The 26,512-nt window shown below is 40.3% G+C and overlaps 1 long non-coding RNA gene and 1 other non-coding gene across 2 annotated transcripts in view; both read left to right on the top strand.

Moving 5' to 3' along the window:
* The window catches only part of LOC124607145, a 118,992-nt gene that overhangs the window by 75,420 nt on the left and 17,060 nt on the right, over positions 1-26,512 (top strand). The window lies entirely within an intron of this gene.
* Positions 1,891-1,963, top strand: Trnaa-cgc. Its single transcript has one exon. It is a non-coding gene; the product is annotated as a tRNA-Ala (tRNA).

Below are 26,512 nucleotides of genomic sequence, written 5' to 3'. Positions count from 1 at the left end.
TGTTGGCTTCTTTTACTGTTCATCCATTTGCAACAACACAGTGGCAGCTAGGGTCATTGATGCATGTTTGACAATTAAAGGACTTGGAAAACTCCAGGACCCCTAGTACAGCTAACTCTTGTTTTAAATGATGGTGGGCCCATGAAAGAGATTCTGTCTGGGTGAACATTAAATGAATGTGCTCCCAAAAGCACGCATTTTCAGGCATAATTGATTGGTGCAGCATATCAGGAAATGGGTGTTGTTCATATCAGTGCATTACTCTATAAACATTATTGTCACAGATGCTATAGTTTTGACTTAATGCACTAGGAGCATTGCTGTCATGTCGTGATGAGGCAGCCTGTGAACTTGAGTATGTGACTCAGGCCCGCAGATCACCACAGGTTGCTCATGCGTGTTTTAAACCCTCGAATGCTGCCTGCTGCAATTCCAACCAATCAAATTTGTGGTCTGTCTTTAACGGTGTGGCCATTTGACAAAATTGTTATGAATTTGCAAGAAAAGTTTACCATTCAAACGAATCTTGCCTCACTCTTACTGTTTTTGGGCGGCAGGAAGTTTGCTTTAGCTGTGGTGTGAAACTGGTCAGTTTGCATTCCTTGCCCAGATACTAATTGTCTGTGGAAAGACATTTCATAGTGATCTTGATTAACCTTTGACGGCCACACAGTTACGCCCACTTCTCACAAATGCTCTAACAACTCACTAATGTGCCGTACATATCCTCAGATGTTTTACTAAAATTCTCATCATCATCATCTAAATAGTGATATAAGAATTTAAATTTTATAGAGCCAAAAATGCTGTCTAGCAATTGTAATAATACAGCATCCCCAGTTGACACCCCAAAGGTAATGCAGTTTAGCTCGTACAGGTTCCTATCAGTGCAGAGTGCAGTACCTGAATTGGATACCTAAGGCAAAGTAATTCTGTGATACGCTGGATTAAGGTTCTAGAGAGTAAAACACTAGGCCCCAGCAAACCGTGAGAAACATGTATGCAAGTCCAGCAAGGGAACTGATAGTAAGATGACATTTTCATTTAAAGCTCTATAGTCAACCACCAGCTGAAATCTGTCCCCTATTGGTTTAGGAACTAAAAACATGGGTGATAAATAAGGAGGTGTGGATGGTCTGATCACCCCTCCATCTAATAGTTGATCAGTGATTTGCTGCAACTCCCTCATTTTTGGTGGAGACAGCTGATAAGAAGATTGCCAGACCGGTTCTTTTGTCAGTGAGCTGGATCCAATATATGATTTTATTAGTGCTCTTAATTTATTCAACACATCTGGAAACCTTTGAAGGATATTACACTTGTTATTCTGGTAAATGTCATAACGAAATATCCTCGGGTGTTTCTACAACCCTATCTACAATACTGTTGATTGTTTCTAGCATTGCATGTTGACATAAGGTGTACCTCCAACCAGGGCGAAATTTAAATGGAAACGCGTGAGCCACCGAATCTAACACCAGCCTTGCCTTCTGTAGGAAATCACAGCCCTTGATAATGGTAGTAGATAAAACATCAACCACTGGAACCCGAATTCTCCAAGTAAATCCTTATTTATGAAGCTTTACATTCAAACTCCCTTTTAATTGTAAATGAAACAAATCAGCCTTGAGAGAAACTTGAATAGTGTACACTTACTTAGTGAATTTGCAAATGATTTTGAAATGGTTATACCAGTTTTTATCCATAATTGACACTCCACTCCTGAAATTCACTAGCGCGCATACCAGTTCCTCATTGATGCAGACACACGCAAAGGAGAGGCAATTATGTGTAGAAACTATCATGCAGCAGTCACTCCCTGAATTCTTCTCGACCCCCCCACCCATACACTGCCTAGCCAAATGTTGGTCTTGCCACAACGATGTACCGAGCCAGGTGGCGCAGTGGTTAGCACACTGGACTCGCATTCGGGAGGACGACGGTTCAATCCCGTCTCCGGCCATCTTGATTTAGGTTTTCCGTGATTTCCCTAAATCGTTTCAGGCAAATGCCGGGATGGTTCCTTTGTAAGGGCACAGCCGATTTCCTTCCCAATCCTTCCCTAACCCGAGCTTGCGCTCCGTCTCTAATGACCTCGTTGTCGACGGGACGTTGAACACTAACCACCACTAACCACCACAACGATGACAAATTATTGAAGCAAACACCTGCTGCTTTGTTTCAGTACCCTTACCCCTCTGAGCACCGGTGCTTTCTGCCTGAAACCAACATTTTATTACTTTTCTTTTGAAGTACAAGTGCCTTTCGCATGAAAGCATCGGCGTTATTGCAAGACTGAAACTGTTGGTACACTGAGGTAGTTCTGCGAAGATAGTTCATTGTAGCAGTCGCATACAGAGTTCAATGTGAAAGCCGGCATGGAGATTGTGCTACATTGTTGTAGGAGATTGTGACCCCCACCCCCCTTTTTTTTCCTCCCCCAAATATATGTAAGGGTTCATATTGATGAGATCAATGACAGTGAAAGTAAGTATATCTAAAATTATTGTTACATAAATTTGATTTTGTAATGTTGTTATGAGTGGCTTTGAAATGAAACAACTGGAGCACTATCTACTTTTGATATAAATTTATTAAATTTTACACCCCTTTTTGCTTGTTACTTAGGACTACAATTTGTTTGAGACATTATGAGTTGATGGAAATTTCAATATGTGGGGTTGTATGTAAGAAAAATGTGAAATTGCTTTCAAGTATATATCGGGCAATGATGGGGTATCTCATGAAATGATAGTTATTTACTAAGAAAAGAAAGGTTAACTTCGTTAAAAAATTTATCCCACACAGTTATTAACATTTTGCCAATTTATTCTTGTAGTCGTGCCTTTCACTAATGAGAAAGGCCAATTTTGTGAAAAACTTTGACTTTTTTCGTTGGGACTCAAAGGGTTAACTTATGCACTGGGATCACAACCCTCATGGATTCACTTCAAGTCGCCCAACCTAATACTCTCAAACTGTAAACTGTCCCCTCTAATTCATTAATACTGTGTGGCTGTGGTATGAATATCAGCCTGAGTTCTGGACATTTTGTTTCTCATGAACACTAATGAACAGGGCCTTCACGATAGGCAGAATTTCAGCGTATTAGTGAGGAAACGACTCATTCTTTTCTTGTGCGCGTACCTAATACAGAAGGTCCAGAAAAATGTAAGCGCTTATTGATAGTCAATATTAATGGAAGAAAAAGACGCACCATTACAATTCGTGTGTGGAAGGGGGGGGGGGGGGGTAGGTTATTTTGTGTGTTGGAAGTGAGCCCCATTAGCAGCCAAACCATGTTGATACCACTGAATTGTTGAACGTACTGCCAGTGTGGTAACCACATAGGACGCCTTGATGGTTTTTCGTGGCTTGTTCAGTGTAGATGGCTTCTGCTGATATTCAAGGTCCTCTGTAGATAGAAGTCAAGGGGTGTAAGGTCTGGAGACCATTGTAGGTACTCAGCAGCTCCTCTTTGGTCTGTTCATCCAAGTAGGCGTTGATATCTCTATGGCAGTGAGCAGTGTTGCCAACTCTAAAAAACCCGAGTCGCTAGATTCAGTATCAAAGGTCGCTAGAAAGTCGCTAAAACTGATTTTACTAGGGGTGTACTGAAAATTTCGTGCTGTGAATGGTTCAATAAGCCAGTGAGGGGGTAACAAAATTTTAATAAAAATTGTCTCATACGTAATTGCTATATTGTCTTAATTAAATGGCGCATCGCTTGCAACAACATACATATAAAATACGCTAACGTTTAATTAAACATGTTATCATAATTGACGCAACACATAAATTGTTGTTTCAATCACAGTGGTCAAATATACTAGAAATATACAACTATATTTGTAACAAAAGAAAGCAAGAACTCATATTAGATTACAAAATATACACATACCGGTATGTGAGCTATTCATCGTTGTCATTCAGAAGATCGAATAACTGTTCTGTTTCATGCTATGACAGAACTGTAGTTGATGTAGAGGGTTGAACGTCGCTCAAAAGATGATGTCGCAATTCGACTGGTTTTGTCGCAAAAGAGTAACTTTTGTTCGTTCCAATAAGCTCCAATACGTCTGACGGTATGTCAAAAGATGCACAGTTTTATTTTGTTTCTTCAGCTGGTCTCTCAATATGATCAAAGCATTAATTGTCTTTAACGATAATCTGTTACGTTGTTTAGTTTTTATAATGTTCATAGAGCTGAATATTCTTTCCACTTCTGCATTTGAATGCGGTAGGCATAGGACAGTCATTGCTAGTTGTGAAATTAAAGAAAAAGGATTCTCCCCTGCGGCATTTTTATGCTGCAGAACCTCATTCCAAAATCGAACAGCGTTAGTAGTATTATTACACCTAATGAAGTTGATATTATGCCATTCTTGCAGCATACCGTCTATGAAATCGCCACTAAAACCCAATTCTTTGGCTACATCCGCTACAGCATTATTTTTATTCACTTTTAGTGTTTCTTCAACATCCAGCATTGACATTTTTTTCGGGATCGTAACGTTACTTGGCAGTCTTTGTTGAATTTCTTTTATGAGTTTCAGACTAAACTGAATGTATCTCTTCATCAAATAAACTTTATTTTCTTCAGACAAACTTGACTCAGACAATTTCTGTTCAAACATGAAGCCAAGGTTCGGATTTGCGTTCATACATTCGCTTGGAACTGGTGTTGTCAACAAATCAACAGTTGGAAAAACTATGTTTTGTCAGAGTGACTGCTTGAGAAATATAAGTGTATGTAGTAATTTAGTGGAGGTATTGTCTTCTCCTTCAAAAGCTTTTATTGCTATTTGTACATCTTTTAAAGCATGTTTAAGGTAAAACATGTAAAGATGATTTGAGTCGTCACAATACATCTTGTACAATAGATCGGCAGTGTAACAATTGTCTTGAAGCATGGCAAGTGAAAAATGTAGCTTTAGTTCTTCCCACTGTTCCAGAATTCTTCGTATTGCTGGTTCAATTGAAAGCACACGTGTTGCACAGACCTTCAAAATTTTTAGTGGCTGTTTTCCACAATTTATTCTCTCATAAACCTTTTTATATTCCTCTTGTCTTCTGGGTGAAATGGAGAACCAATTGTAGGTTTCTCGTATAAGAAACTCTATGTTTCTAGGTATGGTATTCACTGAGGCGTGCGAAACTGGAAGCTGAAGAGAGTGACAAATGCAATCAAAACCAAATGCTTCAAACCATATTCTCTCTTGAGTTGTTCGAAAAGCCCATTGTTTATTCCAACCATTGCAGAAGCATTATCTGTGCCAATTCCTACCATATTAGCGATTGGATGTTTGAGCTCTTTCAAAGAATTCACAAGAACAGCAGCCAGATTTCTTGCATCTGAAGTTTCTACTACAGTGAGTTTTAGAAATGCTGATCTAATGGTTTGGTTGTTTACTCTATAGTACCGTTTAACGATACCTAGCATTTTAGATATTGATACATCTGTGGATTCATCTATTAGTACACTATATTTTTGATTACCTATATCTTCAACCAATGATTGTGTAAAATATGGAGCCAAAACTTCAGTTATAATGTTAGTGCACTTTGTACGATGTAATTGCATGTTTTTAGAGCCCTCATCACCGGAAAACACCTTCTTGCACAGTATTCCTAAATGATCTACAGCTAAAATAGAACAATGTTCAGCAATAAATAAAGAAAGGGCGCCTTCCGCTCTGCTTCTAACTGTAGTTTTCGGAACAATTTTTACAGGTAAGGTGGTTTGTGTTTTTTTATATCATTTTTTGTTTATGCTTAATAGTTTTCGAATGCTTTCTAATATCACACAATTTAGCATAAAACTCTATTCCACATACTTGACATCTTGCCTTTGATAAGTCTCCAACGACTGGTTTCAGCCACCCATTGTATTCAGGTTCTGCTTCTCGCGCATCCCGATATTTTTGAGCGTACCGCTTCTTCTTCTGCGGTAAATCCGTTATGTAAGCCACCACAACATACGTTACACCAATTTATAATCACTGAAAATACATTACAACTCAGGCGAACTAGAGGTCATGAAACAATCTATTCACTCGCGATATCAGTCCTATGGTGCATTGTTTAAAACGTAATAATGTCTAAGATACCCCCACCGAATTGTTCTTGCGTTACCACTGTGCATGTGGTAATAATTTGACTGCTAGTTAACATTTCGAAAAATTAGAGGTTGCTAGACAGAAATGTACACTCCTGGAAATTGAAATAAGAACACCGTGAATTCATTGTCCCAGGAAGGGGAAACTTTATTGACACATTCCTGGGGTCAGATACATCACATGATCACACTGACAGAACCACAGGCACATAGACACAGGCAACAGAGCATGCACAATGTCGGCACTAGTACAGTGTATATCCACCTTTCGCAGCAATGCAGGCTGCTATTCTCCCATGGAGACGATCGTAGAGATGCTGGATGTAGTCCTGTGGAACGGCTTGCCATGCCATTTCCACCTGGCGCCTCAGTTGGACCAGCGTTCGTGCTGGACGTGCAGACCGCGTGAGACGACGCTTCATCCAGTCCCAAACATGCTCAATGGGGGACAGATCCGGAGATCTTGCTGGCCAGGGTAGTTGACTTACACCTTCTAGAGCACGTTGGGTGGCACGGGATACAAGCGGACGTGTATTGTCCTGTTGGAACAGCAAGTTCCCTTGCTGGTCTAGGAATGGTAGAAAGATGGGTTCGATGACGGTTTGGATGTACCGTGCACTATTCAGTGTCCCCTCGACGATCACCAGTGGTGTACGGCCAGTGTAGGAGATCGCTCCCCACACCATGATGCCGGGTCTTGGCCCTGTGTGCCTCGGTCGTATGCAGTCCTGATTGTGGCGCTCACCTGCACGGCTCCAAACACGCATACGACCATCATTGGCACCAAGGCAGAAGCGACTCTCATCGCTGAAGACGACACGTCTCCATTCGTCCCTCCATTCGCGGCTGTCGCGACACCACTGGAGGCGGGCTGCACGATGTTGGGGCGTGAGCAGAAGACGGCCTAACGGTGTGCGGGACCGTAGCCCAGCTTCATGGGGACGGTTGCGAATGGTCCTCGCCGATACCCCAGGAGCAACAGTGTCCCTAATTTGCTGGGAAGTGGCGGTGCGGTCCCCTACGGCACTGTGTAGGATCCTACGGTCTTGGCGTGCATCCGTGCGTCGCTGCGGTCTGGTCCCAGGTCGACGGGCACGTGCACCTTCCGCTGACCACTGGCGACAACATCGATGTACTGTGGAGACCTCACGCCCCACGTGTTGAGCAATTCGGCGGTACGTCCACCCGGCCTCCCGCATGCCCACTATACGCCCTCGCTCAAAGTCCGTCAACTGCACATACGGTTCACGTCCACGCTGTCGCGGCATGCTACCAGTGTTAAAGACTGCGATGGAGCTCCGTATGCCACGGCAAACTGGCTGACACTGACGGCGGCGGTGCACAAATGCTGCGCAGCTAGCGCCATTCGACGGCCAACACCGCGGTTCCTGGTGTGTCCGCTGTGCCGTGCGTGTGATCATTGCTTGTACAGCCCTCTCGCAGTGTCCGGAGCAAGTATGGTGGGTCTGACACACCGGAGTCAATGTGTTCTTTTTTCCATTTCCAGGAGTGTAATTCCAAACGCCGTTATGAAATTGATTTGAACTATTTCTCGATGGAATTGCCTCTATTATGTGTTGACTTAATTCTCCTTTAGCTAAAGGTTACAATAATTTGAACACTTCTTTATACTTGATTTGAAATACCTTCAAATGTTCCCAAACGTCAACCAGCAATGACAAAAACTTCTGTATTTTTTGCATTGATTCTACCGACAGTTCTCCCACCTGCTGCAAAAGGGGTAATAGTGGCTTAAACAACTTGGCAAAACTACGGAACACAAGCCCTTGGTCTCTCGAAGTTTGCTTGGGTACATCGAGGGTGCTCACGGAAAGGTCAGTATTCAGGTCACCCATATCCCCCGCACTAACCTTACTCAATTATTCCCTCACCCTGTCTTCATATTGTACTACTCGACTATGTAATTCCTTCATTTGCTGTAGCTCACATGATTGCAATTTGAGGGTCTTAATATCTTTAACACGATCGATATAAAGGATAACCTGTGCCTCCACGTGGTTAATCTGGTCTTTTTGATGGTTCCGTCAACTCCAAGAAGGCCAAGAAACAGGCCAAACCAGAGAGAGCAACGCCAATGGTATTAACAGCCACTCTGACGTCATCGAGCCGCGCCAGAACGATCCTGATAGGCTGGGCAAATGCTCCCCGCAACTTGTGTGTCTTCATCATTTAGGTTCCCTTCTTTTGACTGCCCATGGATGCCTGGTTCATACTGAACTTTCTCTTTCCTGAAGTCGCTAGCTCCTGGTACCCCCGTAGTTGCATGCCCGCAACAGCAACCAATTCCGCTCATGAAAGGCCGTTATAATGACAACGAAATAATTTCTAATTGTTGTCCAGTGCCCATTACAACCACACACTTTTAATCTCTTCTGTCGGTCTACCTTCTGCCTCCCACAATGGAAGCAAGTGACTGGAGGCAGAGGTGGCCAGGCCTCTATAGTCAGATCCATTACAGCTTGGATTTCGGATTACTTTTGAGCTTAGAATTTTTGAGATATGTGGGGATGAATACTGAAAAAAAAACCATATGCTGCATAAAGAGGTATCCCTAACGTGTATAATAAATTGAGATAAAGCTTACGTAATATGCACAGTGGAAACTGTTCAACCATCTTGCCAAGTTTAACAATTATTCTCGGAAATACGGCATTTAAAACTTTTCCAAAATTTTTGAATTGTTGGTGCAAAATTTTGTCAATCTTCACTTATGAGTCTATTATTTATGAAGTGTTAATCTTTGTAGGCTAGAAATTAGTATTTCTTTCTTTGTTGTTATAGCAGTTGTGCACAGAACATTTGAATAGTATGTGAGATAGCTTAGTGTGGAATATCTCTGAAAGTAGACCCCTTGACAAGGAATTCCTACCCCCTTGACAAGGAATTCCTTTCTTTTCCTCCTAGATTTCTTTCATCCAATTGTTGCTTACATTAAGCCTATAGCATTCAATATCTTCTTGGTCAACGTGCTGCCGTCGGTCCTCATTATGTGCCTGCCAGACTTCGGTCTTTCTTTTTTCATATCATGTTTGACGTTAGTTCTGCACTCTCATGCAACTTGTATCTTGATCTTCACGTTGTCTCTTCATGCTTCAGATGTCTCTCAGAATCTCTTGTTGCTCCTTCTCCAATTAGATATAGGTTCTGCAGCGCAAGCTTGTTACGACAAGGTATCTTTGATTGTCAATGTATTGTGGTATCACATATCCATACCACTCCACGGTAGACACGAAGTTGGTAACGGAATTGCAAGTTAATGTCTGAAGCTGATAGCAGTGACATAGGATCTGGCGGACTGAATGGTGCACGCCTGCTGATCCACGCCTCCAACAGCTGTGGACTGTGAGCAGCCTCTGCCGCCACCGTATGGATGGCTGGCGGCTGCCGCTCAGCCCCACTTCTGCACAGTCATACTACGCAGTCGCCATCTAGTCGCGACACCAGTGCCGCATTTCGTGCGTAGTACAGTGACACTCTCCCTTGTTGACACTGATGAGCTGGACTCTGTTTCTTGTCACATTATTTGTAATGAGCCTCCGTTCGCTTGGAGGGATACAAGTTAAGTAAATTTTCTATTTGTTGTGTTAACTTGTTAGCAAATCATTTCTGCTCCTGTCCAGCTTTCCTACGACGAAAGTCGCCACACTAAGTCTCTAACGTTTTTCGGACGACAGGAGACAGTGTGGTATTGGGTTGCAAGGCACACACATCACTCAGTTCAGTTAATTTGCACGTTGTGTGTAGCCGATCATCTTCTCTGGTTAATCACCTACGTCGATCTCCCACAAGCTTCTTCTCCGAAGACTATAGCTGGTTAAGGGAATTCATTAAAATACTTCTCTATCCTTGAAATAATTTTGGTACTCGTAAAATACTTTTCAGTTCAATCACTTTATGTTTTCGACTTTCATAGACAATAACTTCTGCAAGCTGACTTATTCCTTACACGTTAGGATCATTTACACATATTCAAATAGCTTACATGTGTCTTGTTTCATTCATAGCCAAGACATGAAGTAATTCAAAAGTCTCTATTCTCAGGCGAGTCCAATACATAAATGTGCGTGGCAGTCTATCTTCAACTGTTCAATAGTCTTTTTTACAATCACCACCGATACTAACACATCAAAGAATACGACATAATTATGCGTTGAGTTCTCCTCACGTCTTCTGTGGCGCTGGCGGCAAACACTTGTCGTCAGTGGCTCGTTCCTCTTACACTCTTCTAATAGCAAACTTCCGACCTGCACATACAAACAGGTGGATCGGTAGAAACGTTATCACCCTCTCGCACTGGTACCTAAAATATCGGGTGTTCGAGACGGTTGAAGGCCGAGGGTTTCTAGAATTTACACCGAAATTCTTGAGGCACTACATATCCCTTCCCCTAGCTCGAACACGCGATATTTTATACATATTCACTATGTACAATAATATTACCCAAGTTGATAATTCTTTATCTTTTAACAGTACCTCTCTTTTTTACTAATAACCGTGCATATTTTAGTACAATTACAACATGTGAACCTTTCAATCCATGTTGTGAGTTAGCTTTTTCAATTAAAAAAAAAACAACTTTGTTTTCTATTCATCTTCCAATCGCCAATCGTAAATTCCAGGTGCACATAATTCATGAATCCTCTACTGCTTTGTTCTTACTTCCTGTACTATTTTTCCTAAGTATCTACTTATTCATTACTTACTGTAATCTGGAGGAACTCTGGGTAGAATAAAGTGTTCCCTTCTTCCGACACTTGCAAATCTAAAACGTAAAAATGCTAGTGCTGCATAGAATTCAAATCTACCACACTCAACCCTTTAAACGTGTGACTTCTGTCACGATACCGCCCTTTTTCCCTTTAGGAACGGTACCTACATCTTACTCCTAGGAGTACCCTTTCTCCTTCCGTTTTGGTAGGTACGCCCCTTATTCATTCCTATCTTCCTATGGTATAGGTCAGCCCCTTCTTGGTGCCCCTGCCCGCGCAGTATAGGTCAGCCTTTTTCAGGTCTGCCTATCCGCTCTTTTTCTCATCCAGTAAATGTCGAGTGCGCCCTCCGTTTCCTTCTTGAGTAGGCCTCCTGGTTCATTGCCCTAGCATACATATTTATGAATACTATTCTTAAATATTCTCTGGTAAAATTAGAACTCTACGCCTTAACTTCACTTTCCAATACTCCATCTAATACCGTAGAGTCCTCTTTCACTCCTCACTTCTACCGTATAAACAGATATCATGCTCACACATATTAGATGCTGTGTCTACCTGTATTTACCAACCCCCAGTAGATACTATCCCTTTTCTCATAAGACTAGCACGGCACATGGTTTTTTTCTTTTTTTTTTTTTTTTTTTTTGACAGCGACAAAAAATAACGATGCAGAACCGTCACATATCAACAATGTAATATGTGCATCGACTCAGATGCACGCAAAAAAAAAGGTACTTGAGTGAGAAGCCGGAGGAGGTATGATGTTAAAACGTCTCCTACAGAACGGACATTCTCACCTTCATCTTTGAAGTTCCCGAAGAAAAATCTTAGCAACACCAATGGAACGGCGGCAAATGTTGAAGAATCAGTTACACTTGCTTGGGAGGGTTGTCCGAAAAGTGGGGTGTATGATTAGTGTTAGTCGTGCTTTTGCTTACACTACCCAACACCTCCCATATGCATTACATCTCACAAAAGGCATAAAATTATTTGATAAAAATAGAAAATTATGCACTACGATAACATAGCTGTTTAGTCATTCAGTTTATACTATATTTCATACACACATAAAGTACTCCGTTCAGTTTATGACGTCTAGATATCACTTTGTTTCAATAGTACCATCATATTATACTTACCACTAATATAACATTCTATTCCTTTAACTCCATGTCTAGAGATTACTGATCATCCGTGATTGTCTTAAATTTGTCTCAATCTCGTAGTAATATCCGGTTTCCTCTGTGCTAAAATTATAGGATAGTTTAAGAATTCAAGAATAGAATACAAAATAGTTGAAGAATTGAAGGGAATTCGGCGCAGGAAAAATAGTACAGAAGAAACACCGAAAACAACTATGGATCCGACGGTCGTCACTCCGCCCGTTAACACAGAACGTGAATGTCCCTGGGGGATATACAACTTTATGTCTTTTACATTGTATTTTCCTTTTTCTGATCTGTTAGAAGATCTACTAAAACTAAGGCTTTGGGATATACCACCGTTTGCACTCGGTAAGGTCCCTCATACTTTTGAAAAAAATTGTGTTTCTTTCTTCAGGGCAGAGCTCTGAAGATATTGTTTTACTAGGACTAGGTCATTAATGTTATACTTATGTTCGACCGACAGCCTTCTCGTTATATTTTCCCACTCGTTTTGTGCTCTATCGACCAAGTTCTTAGAAACTATTGTTTGATTAAATTGGTAATCATCAGTAGGTTGTTTCGGCCAAATAAAACATTTAATTAGGGGTTCTCCCACAAAAAGTTTACCTATTACTTCCAAAGGTGTTAATCCAGTTGATAAACATGATAAATGTGGTAATTCATTTAAAATAAGCTCAAAGTCTTTAACTTTCGTTGCCCGTGACGTATGTTCTTCATGACAGTATGTACGGCATAATTTCCCAACTTCTTTCATAACCCTTTCACACGGGTTACAAGACGGATTATAGTTGGAGATTAATACCTGACAAATACCTTCCCACGCTAAGCATTCTTTGAAGTTGTTATTAACAAATTGTGCTCCATTATCGGAGAGGAATCGTTTTGGTTTGCCCAACTCGAGAAAGTATTGTTGCAAAGAGTGTACTTGCTTTCTTAATGGGATACTCCTTAACGTACTTAGACCAACGCTATATGAGAACAAAAATGTACACCACTTCTCCTTTTCCTTTTGGAATTGGTCCGAATAAGTCCGCTGCTGTAAGATCGTGTAAAGCCTTAGGGATGATTGAATACATTTGGTATCTAACATGAATGTTACTTACTCTCTTTTACTTTCTGACAGGTTTCACAAGTTCTAATTAAAGATGCTACCTTATGCCCCAACTTTTTAAAATAATAGAACTTGTTCATGTGGGCTATACACTTTTTTATTCCGAAGTGTCCATACCCTGCACGGACATACTACACAGTTTCGTCCTCCAAAAACTTCGGAATGCATAAACGCCACCGTCGGGATGTTATACTGTCTCTTCAAAATAAATTTTGCCCTATAATTTTCCATTTCCCTGCTTGATTAGGAGGTACAGATTTTCCATTACACATAGCATATATTTCTGTAAAGTAGGAATCATGATGGATATTATCGGTTATTCTTTGCGCCATTTCTTGTACCCTGTTGTGTGGATATTCTATTGTCATAAAATTAATCGCAAATATTACGCCGGGTCCTTCCTTATGTTTTAAGTCTCTCATATCGACAGGTAATCTAGACAAAGCGCCAGGTACAATATTTTCAGAACCTTTTACATACTGTATTTTAATGTCATATTCCTGTAGGAACAACGTCCACCGCATTAATCTACTAAGTAATAAGCGAGTACTCATTAAAAAAGGTAGAGCTTGATGATGCGTATATACATGGATCTCTGGCCCCCATATCTAACGTTTGGAATTTTTGGTTCCTCATACTACTGCTAATAGTTCTTTCTCTGTGGCTGTATAGTTTAATTCCTTTTTGTTAAGACTTCGGCTAGCAAAAGCTATAGATCTGTGAATTGTACTTTCCAGATCCCATTCTCCTTGTAAAAGTTTCACTGCTGTACCATAGTCGGATGTATCTTGTAACGAAACGAAACTGGTTACATGGGGAGACTGAAATTTTGCTGGGGCGAAAATTTTCAACATTGAAAAGAGATTTTTTGATTCAAACAAAAAAAATTGTTGTTATTCTTGCGTTTCATAGACATCAAGAAACGTGTTAACATGAGGGTGTTTCTTACTGATCACATTGGCCTCCACCACTCAAAGAATTACTTTTGAGACAAATGCAAATGTTTACTGCTAGAACAGTTTCCAAAACATTACACTTTAGTAATTAATTCTGCAGTGACACTTACATAGTTCAGCTGATTTCTTGTACGTATCTTAGTTCGGTGTAACTCGGAGTAATCTGCTACCTGCTGCTGCTTCTGCTGAGTAGTCGTTGCCTCAGTCCATTTCATCTGGTAACTGGATCAAGTTACGTGAATTCCATGAAATAATCCAGGTACCAAGTCGTTGTATAGTTTTATTATATAAAATACTGAAGGAAAACAATGCTAACCTACATTTTCGTAATTATGGCATCATTTGTAAATGCAAAATATTGCGAACATATATTGGACAAGCATGACCTGCTAGTAAACAAATGGAATAATAAATTTTATGAGATTCATGTATTACGCGAAATCACTTATTAGATACTATTGGGGTTTCGGAACTTTCAAAACAGGAATGTAAAACAAAAGGGTTGTTTTATTTCAATTTGTATAATGCAGTGATTCTACCATCGCTCTTTTCACATTTTCAGACATATCATTAGCCTCTTTGTCCCAACTCCACGGTATTCCCTTCCGTAATAATCGCGAAGTCTTGGGTCGTTCAGCTCTTGACTTCGTATATATCGTCTATAATTTCCGGCCATTCCAATGCTGTTGTTGTTGTGGTCTTCAGTCCTAAGACTGGTTTGATGCAGCCCTCCATGCTACTCTATCCTGTGCAAGCTTCTTCATCTCCCAGTACCTACTGCAACCTACATCCTTCTGAATCTGCTTAGTGTATTGATCTCTTGGTCTCCCTCTACGATTTTTACCCTCCACGATGCCCTCCAATGCTAAATTTGTGATCCCTTGATGCCTCAAAACATGTCCTACCAACCGATCCCTTCTTCTAGTCAAGTTGTGCCACAAACTTCTCTTCTCCCCAATCCTACTCAATACCTCCTCATTAGTTATGTGATCTACCCACCTTATCTTCAGCATTCTTCTGTAGCACCACATTTCGAAAGCTTTATTCTCTTCTTGTCCAAACTGGTTATCGTCCATGTTTCACTTCCATACATGGCTACACTCCATACAAATACTTTCAGAAAGGACTTCCTGACGCTTAAATCTATACTCGATGTTAACAAATTTCTCTTCTCCAGAAACGCTTTCCTTGCCATTGCCAGTCTACATTTTATATCCTCTCTACTTCGACCATCATCAGTTATTTTACTCCCTAAATAGCAAAACTCCTTTACTACTTTAAGTGTCTCATTTCCTAATCTAATCCCCTCAGCATCACCCGATTTAATTTGACTACATTCCATTATCCTCGTTTTGCTTTTGTTGATGTTCATCTTATATCCTCCTTTCAAGACACTGTCCATTCCGTTCAACTGCTCTTCCAAGTCCTTTGCTGTCTCTGACAGAATTACAATGTCATCGGCGAACCTCAAAGTTTTTACTTCTTCTCCATGAATTTTAATACCTACTCCGAATTTTTCTTTTGTTTCCTTTACTGCTTGCTCACTATACAGATTGAATAACATCGGGGAGAGGCTACAACCCTGTCTCACTCCTTTCCCAACCACTGCTTCCCTTTCATGCCCCTCGACTCTTATAACTGCCATCTGGTTTCTGTACAAATTGTAAATAGCCTTTCGCTCCCTGTATTTTACCCCTGCCACCTCCAGAATTTGAAAGAGAATATTCCAGTTAACGTTGTCTAAAGCTTTCTCTAAGTCTACAAATGCTAGAAACGTAGGTTTGCCTTTTCTTAATCTTTGTTCTAAGATAAGTCGTAAGGTTAGTATTGCCTCACGTGTTCCAACATTTCTACGGAATCCAAACTGATCTTCCCCGAGGTCCGCTTCTACCAGTTTTTCCATTCGTCTGTAAAGAATTCGCGTTAGTATTTTGCAGCTGTGACTTATTAAACTGATAGTTCGGTAATTTTCACATCTGTCAACACCTGCTTTCTTTGGGATTGGAATTATTATATTCTTCTTGAAGTCTGTGGGTATTTCGCCTGTCTCATACATCTTGCTCACCAGATGGTAGAGTTTTGTCATGACTGGCTCTCCCAAGGCCATCAGTAGTTCTAATGGAATGTTGTCTACTCCCGGGGCCTTGTTTCGACTCAGGTCTTTCAGTGCTCTGTCAAATTCTTCACACAGTATCTTATCTCCCATTTCATCTTCATCTACATCCTCTTCCATTTCCATAATATTGTCCTCAAGTACATCGCCCTTGTATAAACCCTCTATATACTCCTTCCACCTTTCTGCCTTCCCTTCTTTGCTTAGAACTGGGTTGCCATCTGAGCTCTTGATATTCATACAAGTGGTTCTCTTCTCTCCAAAGGTCTCTTTAATTTTCCTGTAGGCAGTATCTATCTTACCCCTAGTGAGACGAGCCTCTACATCCTTACATTTGTCCTCTAGCCATCCCTGCGTAGCCATTTTGCACTTCCTGTCAATCTCATTTTTGAGACGTTTGTATTTCTTTTTGCCTGCTTCATTTACTGCATTTTTATATTTTCTCCTTTCATCAATTAAATTCAATATTTCTTCTGTTACCCAAGGATTTCTATTAGCCCTCGTCTTTTTACCTACTTGATCTCCTGCTGCCTTCACTACTTCATCCCTCAGAGTTACCCATTCATCTTCTACTGTATTTCTTTCCCCCATTCCTGTCAATTGTTCCCTTATGCTCTCCCTGAAACTCTGTACAACCTCTGGTTCTTTCAGTTTATCCAGGTCCCATCTCCTTAAATTCCCGCCTTTTTGCAGTTTCTTCAGTTTCAATCTGCAGTTCATAACCAATAGATTGTGGTCAGAATCCACATCTGCCCCTGGAAATGTCTTACAATTTAAAACCTGGTTCCTAAATCTCTGTCTTACCATTATGTAATCTATCTGATACCTTTTAGTATCTCCAGGATTCTTCCAGGTATACAACCTTCTTTCATGATTCTTGAACCAAGTGTTAGCTATGATTAAGTTATGCTCTGTGCAAAATTCTACAAGGCGGCTTCCTCTTTCATTTCTTCCCCCCAATCCATATTCACCTACTATGTTTCCTTCTCTCCCTTTTCCTACTGACGAATTCCAGTCACCCATGACTATTAAATTTTCGTCTCCCTTCACTACCTGAATAATTTCTTTTATCTCGTCATACATTTCATCAGTTTCTTCATCATCTGCAGAGCTAGTTGGCATATAAACTTGTACTACTGTAGTAGGCATGGGCTTTGTGTCTATCTTGGCCACAATAATGCGTTCACTATGCTGTTTGTAGTAACTAACCCGCACTCCTATTTTTTTATTCATTATTAAACCTACTCCTGCATTACCCCTATTTGATTTTGTATTTATAACCCTGTAATCACCTGACCAAAAGTCTTGTTCCTCCTGCCACCGAACTTCACTGATTCCCACTATATCTAACTTTAACCTATCCATTTCCCTTTTTAAATTTTCTAACCTACCTGCCCGATTAAGGGATCTGACATTCCACGTTCCGATCCGTAGAATGCCAGTTTTCTTTCTCCTGATAACGACGTCCTCTTGAGTAGTCCCCGCCCGGAGATCCGAATGGGGGACTATTTTACCTCCGGAATATTTTACCCAAGAGGACGCCATCATCATTTAATCATACAGTAAGGCTGCATGTCCTCGGGAGAAATTACGGCTGTAGTTTCCCCTTGCTTTCAGCCGTTCGCAGTACCAGCACAGCAAGGCCGTTTTGGTTATTGTTACAAGGCCAGATTAGTCAATCATCCAGACTGTTGCCCCGGCAACTACTGAAAAGGCTGCTGCCCCTCTTCAGGAACCACATGTTTGTCTGGCCTCTCAACAGATACCCCTCCGTTGTGGTTGCACCTACGGTACGGCCATCTGTATCGCTGAGGCACGCAAGCCTCCCCACCAACGGCAAGGTCCATGGTTCATTGGGGGGGGGGGGCTTCTAATAAATCCTTTCAATTGTCTTATGTTTCTAGGGCGTGGGCACCCTTTAACAGCCTGCATACGTTCCGGATCGGATTTAATTCCCTGTACTCCTACAATATGCCCTAAAAACTTAAGCTCCTGCCTCGCAAAATGCGATGTAGATAATTTTACTGTAATACCCTTTTCTTTAAATTTTTTAGGGTTTCCTTTAAGGTTTTACAATATTTTTCACATGTAGCGAAGATTATATGGATATCATCCACATATATTATTAATTCTGTTAAAAATTCCCTTCTTAACGCCTCGTCAAGCGCGCGCATTAACACGGATAGCGAGGTATTTAGTCCTAACAGTAACACATTAAAATGATATGATTTCCCATCAAATAGAAACGCTGTATACTTCTTTGAATCTGGATGTAACCGAATTTGCCAATACCCAGTTGTCAGGTCCATCGTGCTAAAATACTGTTCTTTCTCATATTTGGACAGTAATTCATGGATGTTAATTGGTCTGTCTCGTTCCGTATCTATATGCCTATTCAAAGGGAGCACGTCCAGCACTAACCTCTCACCTCCTGTAGCCTTTTTTTTTTTTTAGCACTACTAAAGGGTTATTCATAACAGTTGTACTAAGTTGTATTATTTTATTTTCAATCATCTTATCTATTTCTTCCTTAACCGCTTCTTTCAGGCTTACCGGTATCGGATAGGGTCTAAAAAATGGAGTATTATCTTTGATCTTAAATTTACATACATAGTCACTAATACTACCCGGACAATCAGAAAATACCATTTCATATTCCAATAGGATTTTAGATAAATCCAGTTTTTGGTCGTTGGTTAACATTGGGGATTCATTTACTTTGTTTCGTATTTCAGCTCCGTGTGATGGATGACTTACGTTTCCAATCTCTGGTGACAATTGCGCTGGTGCTGTAAATGCTGATTCTCAATTATTTGTTTACCATTATAGTGGTCCGTCACAAACTTTACACAATATTTATCATCATCTGTTCCAAAATAAAGAAAATTCTCCCCAAAATTCAATATGACGTTAAATTTTGATAGCCAGTCTATGCCAGATAATACATCTTTATTGATATTTTCCACTACTAAAAGTGTCTGACGAAATGGGACATTCGCAAAAATGCAGTTCACCTAGGTCTCGTGTTTCACAACTTTACTTTGGTTCCAGTAATGCCTACTATGTACACGCCTATTACCGGTAATTTATGTTTAGTTCGTAATGTATTAAAGAAACCACTAGAAATAAGTGACACTTCACTGCCAGAATCAATAAATATGTTGACTTCAAAATCTTCTAACTCTCCAACTGCAATTGGTTGTGGATTAACGGTAGTTAAGCTAGGTTTTTATAGCAACAACCATTCTTTGGTCGGTACTTTATGCGTAAAGCTAACATTTATTATACGCTAGGCCTCCTAATGTATTTCTACGACCTGGGCCCCGGCCCTGGATCCAGATTGCGTAACGTTTTCCTCATTGTTTGTGATAACCGGCTGGTTACCAAATCGGGATATTACATTTTCACTTTGTACTCTTTTGCTGCTAGGAACAAATTCCTGCGACTGTACTGGGCCTATATTCGAAGGTAGATGTTTCTTTTGATAACTTTCGTTACTCCTATTCCGACTACACTGATGTACTCTAGCTAGATTAGTCTCATGCCTCTTAACCATGGTAGTCCTGAATTATTTGTTTTTTAAAAATGAGTTATATCTTATGTACATTCATTCACAAGGTTGTAAGGAAGAAAGTAAAAACAATTTTGAGTATTTATTTTTATTTAGTATTTCCAAACTTGGGCGTCCTTCCAGAAAGAAGGACGTCAGGACAATAAGGGAACATGTTTTTCAAGTATATGACATTGCACAATTAACTTGTTTTGGTTGTTATACTTTCAAATAAACATAAATAAATTTGAATTATGGGCTAAAACACATAATACATACAAAAAAACAATGAAAATAACCTATACACATATTTTATGCACTAGTATGATAAGACAAAAAGCAACAAACATGAAGTGGTTCGTCACATTTTACGCATATAGTAGTAGCTTTTTTGTGGCAACTTCAACATTTCAGCTGCTTCTTCTTTTTTTGTTATCTCGTCCGTTGGTAATTCAGCAACATAATGTTCTCTTCCATCAAATCTAGAATCTAGATTTGCCCCCTTACTAGGACATCCTCTGCTGGTAGTGACTCTTTTGTTACTTTCAGGAATTGCAGTGACAATTCGACGAAGAAATGTCAGATGATCAATGGGTTCTTCATTGTGCTTGTAAAAATCCCAGGCATTTTGCTCTGCAATGTCTATAAAATGTGCAATGATCGGGAAATACCACTTTTTCCCCCTCTTATAGAGCATCTATATAGGGATACATTTTGGTCAGCTCGATCTATGCCTCCCATATGAGTATTGTAGAAGTGTAATAAGTTAGTTGAGGCATGCTAATCCTTTTCTTTTGTTCCCTGTAAACGGTTCTACGCTCTACAGTCTGGAACCGAGGGACCGCTACGGTCGCAGTTTCGAATCCTAGGTTAGGCATGGATGTGTGTGACGTCCTTAGGTTTGTTAGGTTTAAGTAGTTCTAAGTTCTAGGGGACTGATGACCTCAGCAGTTAAGTCCCATAGTGCTCAGAGCCATTTGAACCATTTTTTTTGGTCCAAAAGTTCCATCAGTGTGCATCGTTTACTGTGAATACAAAATGACATAATATAGGTTACTTCTTTAAGATATTATATGACAAGTTTCAGAATTATTGACGCAGTATGAAAGAAAATATACATACCCATCGATGACAAGGGCAGTCAGTTCGTCCATGGTAAAATCGGCCCTATTTTCAAGACGCAGTTTCTCACTCACTATGAACGACAGCGTCAAACTGACTGTCGCAGCACGCAACTGACTCTGTCTACTTTATATAACAATGCGCCACAGTCCGTTGCAACAATGCGTTATTCGCAAAAATAAATAATTTCAACAGTGAGTGACGTCGTCCTTCCAGAAGGAGGTCAGGGTTATCTGGGTTAAAATTACCATTATAACTGTTGTTGCTCCTTCGGTAATTTTGACTTTCACTTTCACGTACGTTCTCATTCCGGTCTTAAGGCATCAAGTGCGTCTACAAAAGATAACAATTCTTCTGCGGTCTTCCACCCACTGCATAATATATCTTTCCTAGCGTAGATAGGTAATCGCCTTATTAAGATCCTAACCAACCCTTCTTTCTCCATGGGTTTATCCAAGTACTTTGCCCATATCAAATGCCAGTCAAAATACCTTCATTGTCCCCCACGTACGGTTTTAATACTTTGGGTCCCACAAATTAGATAATTTTTCTTGGGCACTCGCTGACCAATACTTCTTAAACTTTTTCTGGAAGTCGGCCCAAGCCGAAAAATTCAGTGTTCACAGTGCCCCATTCTTAAGTTTCTCCTAAAAAAGTACCCTACCGGGAATTCTATCTTTTTTGAGTCCTCCCGGTTTTTCGACAAGGCTTGATTAAACCGTTCCAGAAACCGTCTGGCTTAAATTTTGGAAACTGCCTGCATAGTCCTGAATTTGCTCCCCATTTTAAGTCGGTTATTGCCTCACTGGTTAACACCACGTTAGAAGAAGTCACTTTTTTGTCTACCTTATCCTGGATAAGTTTGAATTCCTTCCATAAATTATCTGGGCCTTTCTTCGTATCATTAAGTTCCAAAGCTAAATCTGAAGAGACGTTGTTGGGGAATATCCTCTCGGCCACTTTACGGTCTATTAACTCTTCTACTTGTTCCTCCAGATTGCTTGTTTTGAAGGTATCTTATGTCACTAGTTTCTCTTTAAAATTCCTTTCCACGGTATCAGCTCGAGTGTTGACACCTGAAATTTGCGATTGGACAAAAGGAATTAGTTTATCCTGTTTTTCAATACCGTACTCTCCTTCAGGGTGTGCAACCTCTGATTTACAAATCGAAGGTAACATTGCATACGCTTTGAAATGATCCTAATGTTTCGACAAGTCCCGTTTCTACATTATTACATTTATCTTCAATGTCAAATTCTAATTTTTTAGTTAAATCTTGAAGTTTTTCATCCTGTTTCTGGTTAAATTCAGTAAATAGTTGATTAACATGACTATTCAAAGAACTAATAAGTTCACTCTTTAAATCTAACTTCAGATTTTGTACCTATTATTTAAAGATTCAAATTCAGTCTTTAAGAAAATTATGTTTGCTATTTGACTGTTCAAGGTTTCACTTTGATTACTTAAAATTTCACTCTGAGCATCTAATTTACTATTTAATTGGGTATTCACTGACTCTAACTTAAGACTTAAATTCGCACTCAGTTCATCTCTCAATGAAGCATTTTGAGCATTTGACTCTGTTCTCTGCTCGTCTAACGCAGCATCTAATCTAGAATGTACTAAACCTATTTCTCTCGTTAGAGCTTCATTCTGAGCATTTAATTTTTCACTTAAATTCGCAATTTGAGCATTTACAGCTGCTGAATCAGCTCTCTGGGCTTTAATTAAATTCACTAATTCAGACAAGTCTTGCATTTCCCTGGTCACTCTAATTGCTGTGACTGGTTCTGCTAGTTGTTGTCCTTGATCCATTTTTTTTTATTGATCTTAGACCTAGTAATCTAAAGGAAATTCACCCCTGAGTACTATAACTATAATAACAGTTTATCCTTCACCCGTCCCCTCACCTTGTACCAAATAATTATTGGTTTTCGCTCACGCGGCGTAGAGTTCTAGCGGCGTTGATGAGCGAGTGCGTAATCAGCGCCGTGGGACAGCACTGGCGCCGGCGGCGTCGGACGTTGGTTTCAGTGTCGGCGGCGGCGGCGGCGGCGGCGGCGGCGGCGAGCGGACGCGGAGTCAGCGTCGGTGAACAGCTGCTGGTGCAGCAGGCTTCGATGGCTGGTTACTGCGTCGGCGCCGGCGCGATGTACGTGTGTGAAGACTGCTTACCCTCCACACCCGATCTTCTTAGTCGAGAAGTTCAAGTCTTCTATCCAGTTTTATCCTCTATTACTTTCTCACGTTTTTTACTACGTTGCACTCACAACTTTCTTCCATTTGTTTATTGGACTCAAAACGATTACTGGAAACAATTCTCATATCTTGGTAGGCCTGGTTGCTATGGCTACGTCTAATATCTTCTTTCCGTTTCTGTCTTTAAATTCCCGTTTTCTTCGGGTCCTGTCACAGTCGCCACGTTCAAACGTTTTTTGGTTGACAAGGTATTGGGTTGCGAGGCACACACGTCTCTCAATTCAGTTAACTTGCACGTTGTATGTAGCCGATCCTCTCCTCTGGTTAATCAGCTACGTCGATTTCCCACAAGCTTCTTCTCCAAAGACTATAGCAGATAGCTGGTTAAGGGAATTCATTAAAATACTTCTCTATCCTTGAAATAATTTTGGTACTCGTAAAATACTTTTCAGTTCAATCACTTTATGTTTTCAACTTTCATAGACAATAACTTCTACAAGCTAATTTACTCCTTACACGTTAGACTCACTTACACATATTCAAATAGCATACCTGTGTCTTGTTTCATTCATAGCCAAGATATGAAGTAATTCAAAAGTATCTAGCCTCAAGCGAGCCCATGAATGTGCATAGTGATCTATCTTCAACTGTTCAATAGTCTTTCTTACAATCACCACAGACACTAACACACCCAAGAATATAACATAATTATTCGTCGAGTTCTCCTCACGTCGTCTGTGGCAGTGGCAGCAAACACTTCTCGTCGTCAGTGACTCGCCCCTCTTACAGTCGTCTAATAACAAACTTCCGAGCTGCACATAGAAACAGGTGGATTGGTAGAGACGTTCTTTCTAGAATTTACACCAAAATTCTTGAGGCACTAAAAGTCGTACTAAGTTGTACTAAGTCATAGACAAAATGTATAATGCTGCAATTTGACATTCCTGAATATGTCGTTCCTGACTTAGGTTGTCTTTGCAATTTGTCATAGTTTCTGCAGCATTTGAGACATTTTTGGTATGCTCTTTTTCACTTGTATCTAACCTGTTATGATGTTCTTCAAACACCTGAAGAAGTGTACATTCTCCAACACTTGACCCTCAATTACACACTCTTTCTCTGCCTCCATTACATTAATATTACTGTACTCTGTCTTGAGGTTAGCTTTCACTCCCATTTCTGCAAGATTTTTAGCGTCATTTTTGCAACCTTTTTGTTCTGATGCGATACCATATGATGGGCTGCTGTGGGGATATACTTTATTTTGTATCCACTTTGTACACCTGCATTAGTCATGGATGTGTTCACATGTCTCCACTGTTTGAGCGACCGAGTTGACCAGTGTTGGCGATAATCCATTTTATTGACAACCTGCTGTCTTTATTTCAAAGATTTCTTACACTGAAGGTTGGTTCTGACCCTAGCAGTTGTCCCTTCCAGTGTGTCCCTCACTAATTCACATGTTACAACGTCCAGCACATTCAATAATGTATTTCTGGTCACAGAATTTCAAATTCTGGTCTGTGAATGCCACCACATTTTTACTTTTACTATGATGATGCTCTAAAATGTTTTTGAAACGAAAAATCCATTCTTTATCATTCCACTTTATTGGATACTTGCATAATAGTCTCTTGAGCTGTTCTTCCACCCTAGTTAATGACAATCTTGTGACTTCCTTGTATCTGATGTGGTTTCTTGTATTATTCTGTACTCAACCAAAATATGTAACAGTTATGTTTGTCTACCATCTGCCACAAAATGTCTTTAAAATAATCTGCTGCAGCAGAGGGTTACGTGTATCAGCACGTGGGCAGGACCAGATGAGCAACTGCTTGCAGTCCCCATTTGATATCATGACAGAGAGAGGATGAAAATTATTCTATGGCACCCAATCTTTCAGTATTGATAAGCTTTGACATTCGAGTACCTGCGCCTCAAAAGATCTGGAGCAATAAGACCATTGAAGATCAGAGCAACATAATACATCACATATCCAGGAGTGGACAGGTTGGAAAAGTCTTACACAAAGTTAGGGCGTATTTCTATCAAGGAGGTGAATCACAGGTTCCTTGTAAAACTACTGGAGTGTGACAGAATGAAAACGCCTAACTACACACTCCAGAATGAATTTTATAGTGTTTTACATATGCTTCATGTATATCGTGTTTAGTGACAGATGAAACCAAGAGGGGGGTGGGAGTGGTTAATAACATGTCCACAATGAATTCACGTTAATTTTTCAAAACTTAGGCATCATGGTGTCGCACTGGCATCTCATTTTTCATTTCCAACCGTGTTAAATCTAATTTAGAGGGCAAGTACACCACAGAATTGTACTTTCTTTGTTGCACTGTTGGATCTGATGTGGTTGATGGTGCCTGTAGCTCATCCCAATTATGCAACAAATTCCAAAGACTTTATTTACTATTTGCAAAGCACTTTATTTTTATCACTTTTTGAGATCATATTTAACACAAAAATTAAACTAAAATAAAAAAAAATGGAATCATATTATTTTCTTGATCACCTAGTTTTTGACTTTGAAGCAGTCCAAACAATATAATTTATCACAGAATGTGCATTTGACTCAGACTGTGGAGTTTGCCTCACGAGATATTGCCTTCCTGATTCACTTGTTAATCACAGCATCTCTGTTTCTCTGTCTACCTACATCTTCCAGAGAGAAGAATATTTCCTTCTGTACTTTTGTAGGAATATCGAGATCACTGATATGGACATTTGTTAGCTGTTCAACTATGTTATCTGTGAACTGAGTTATATTTCAGAGTTCGTTGTAAAAAGGTACTACATTTATTGTGCTCAAGTCAGTCAATATGTCTTGGGCTGCTTTTTGGTACAAACCTCAGGGGCTCAGCATTTATTTGCTGGGTATGGGCTTGGTGATCCCAGGGTTCCTGAGCTGGGGCTGGTAAGTGCCACTAGTCCACTGTCACTGTAAGCTCTGGGCTAGCTTCAGCGACTACTGTGCTAAGTGATGGTGGAACGTTGTTTGTCACAGAATATGGGGATCGTGGCTTAACTGCCTAGATCGTGAGGATGGTAAAAAACTCTATAAAAAAAATCCTCAGTTTCAATGTGTGCTGCATGCTGATGAGATGCTCGGCTTTTGAGGAGGAACATTCACTAGCAGCAGACCACTGGGGAACCTGACACACCTCAATTATATACAGCTTATCCATGCAAGAGGGATCTCCCTCAGTGGGCTTCCTTCCCTACTGCTTGTTGGAACTCCATGAGGCTTAGATCTGGGTTTTCTACTACCAGCAATTCAGGTTGTTTGTTGGTCAATATTAACACCCAAACTCTTAAGAGGCTTCATGTAGCTAATACACCTGGGTCATCTCTGAATGTAAGCGAAAGCATTAACAGTAGTGGACCCCACCCTATGGTAGATAATTATTTGTTGTGATGAAATGTGTA

This window comes from Schistocerca americana, chromosome 3 (genome assembly GCF_021461395.2).
Source record: "Schistocerca americana isolate TAMUIC-IGC-003095 chromosome 3, iqSchAmer2.1, whole genome shotgun sequence".
Taxonomy (NCBI): Eukaryota; Metazoa; Arthropoda; class Insecta; order Orthoptera; family Acrididae; genus Schistocerca; species Schistocerca americana.
This window is presented reverse-complemented; position numbering and strand designations above follow the sequence as displayed.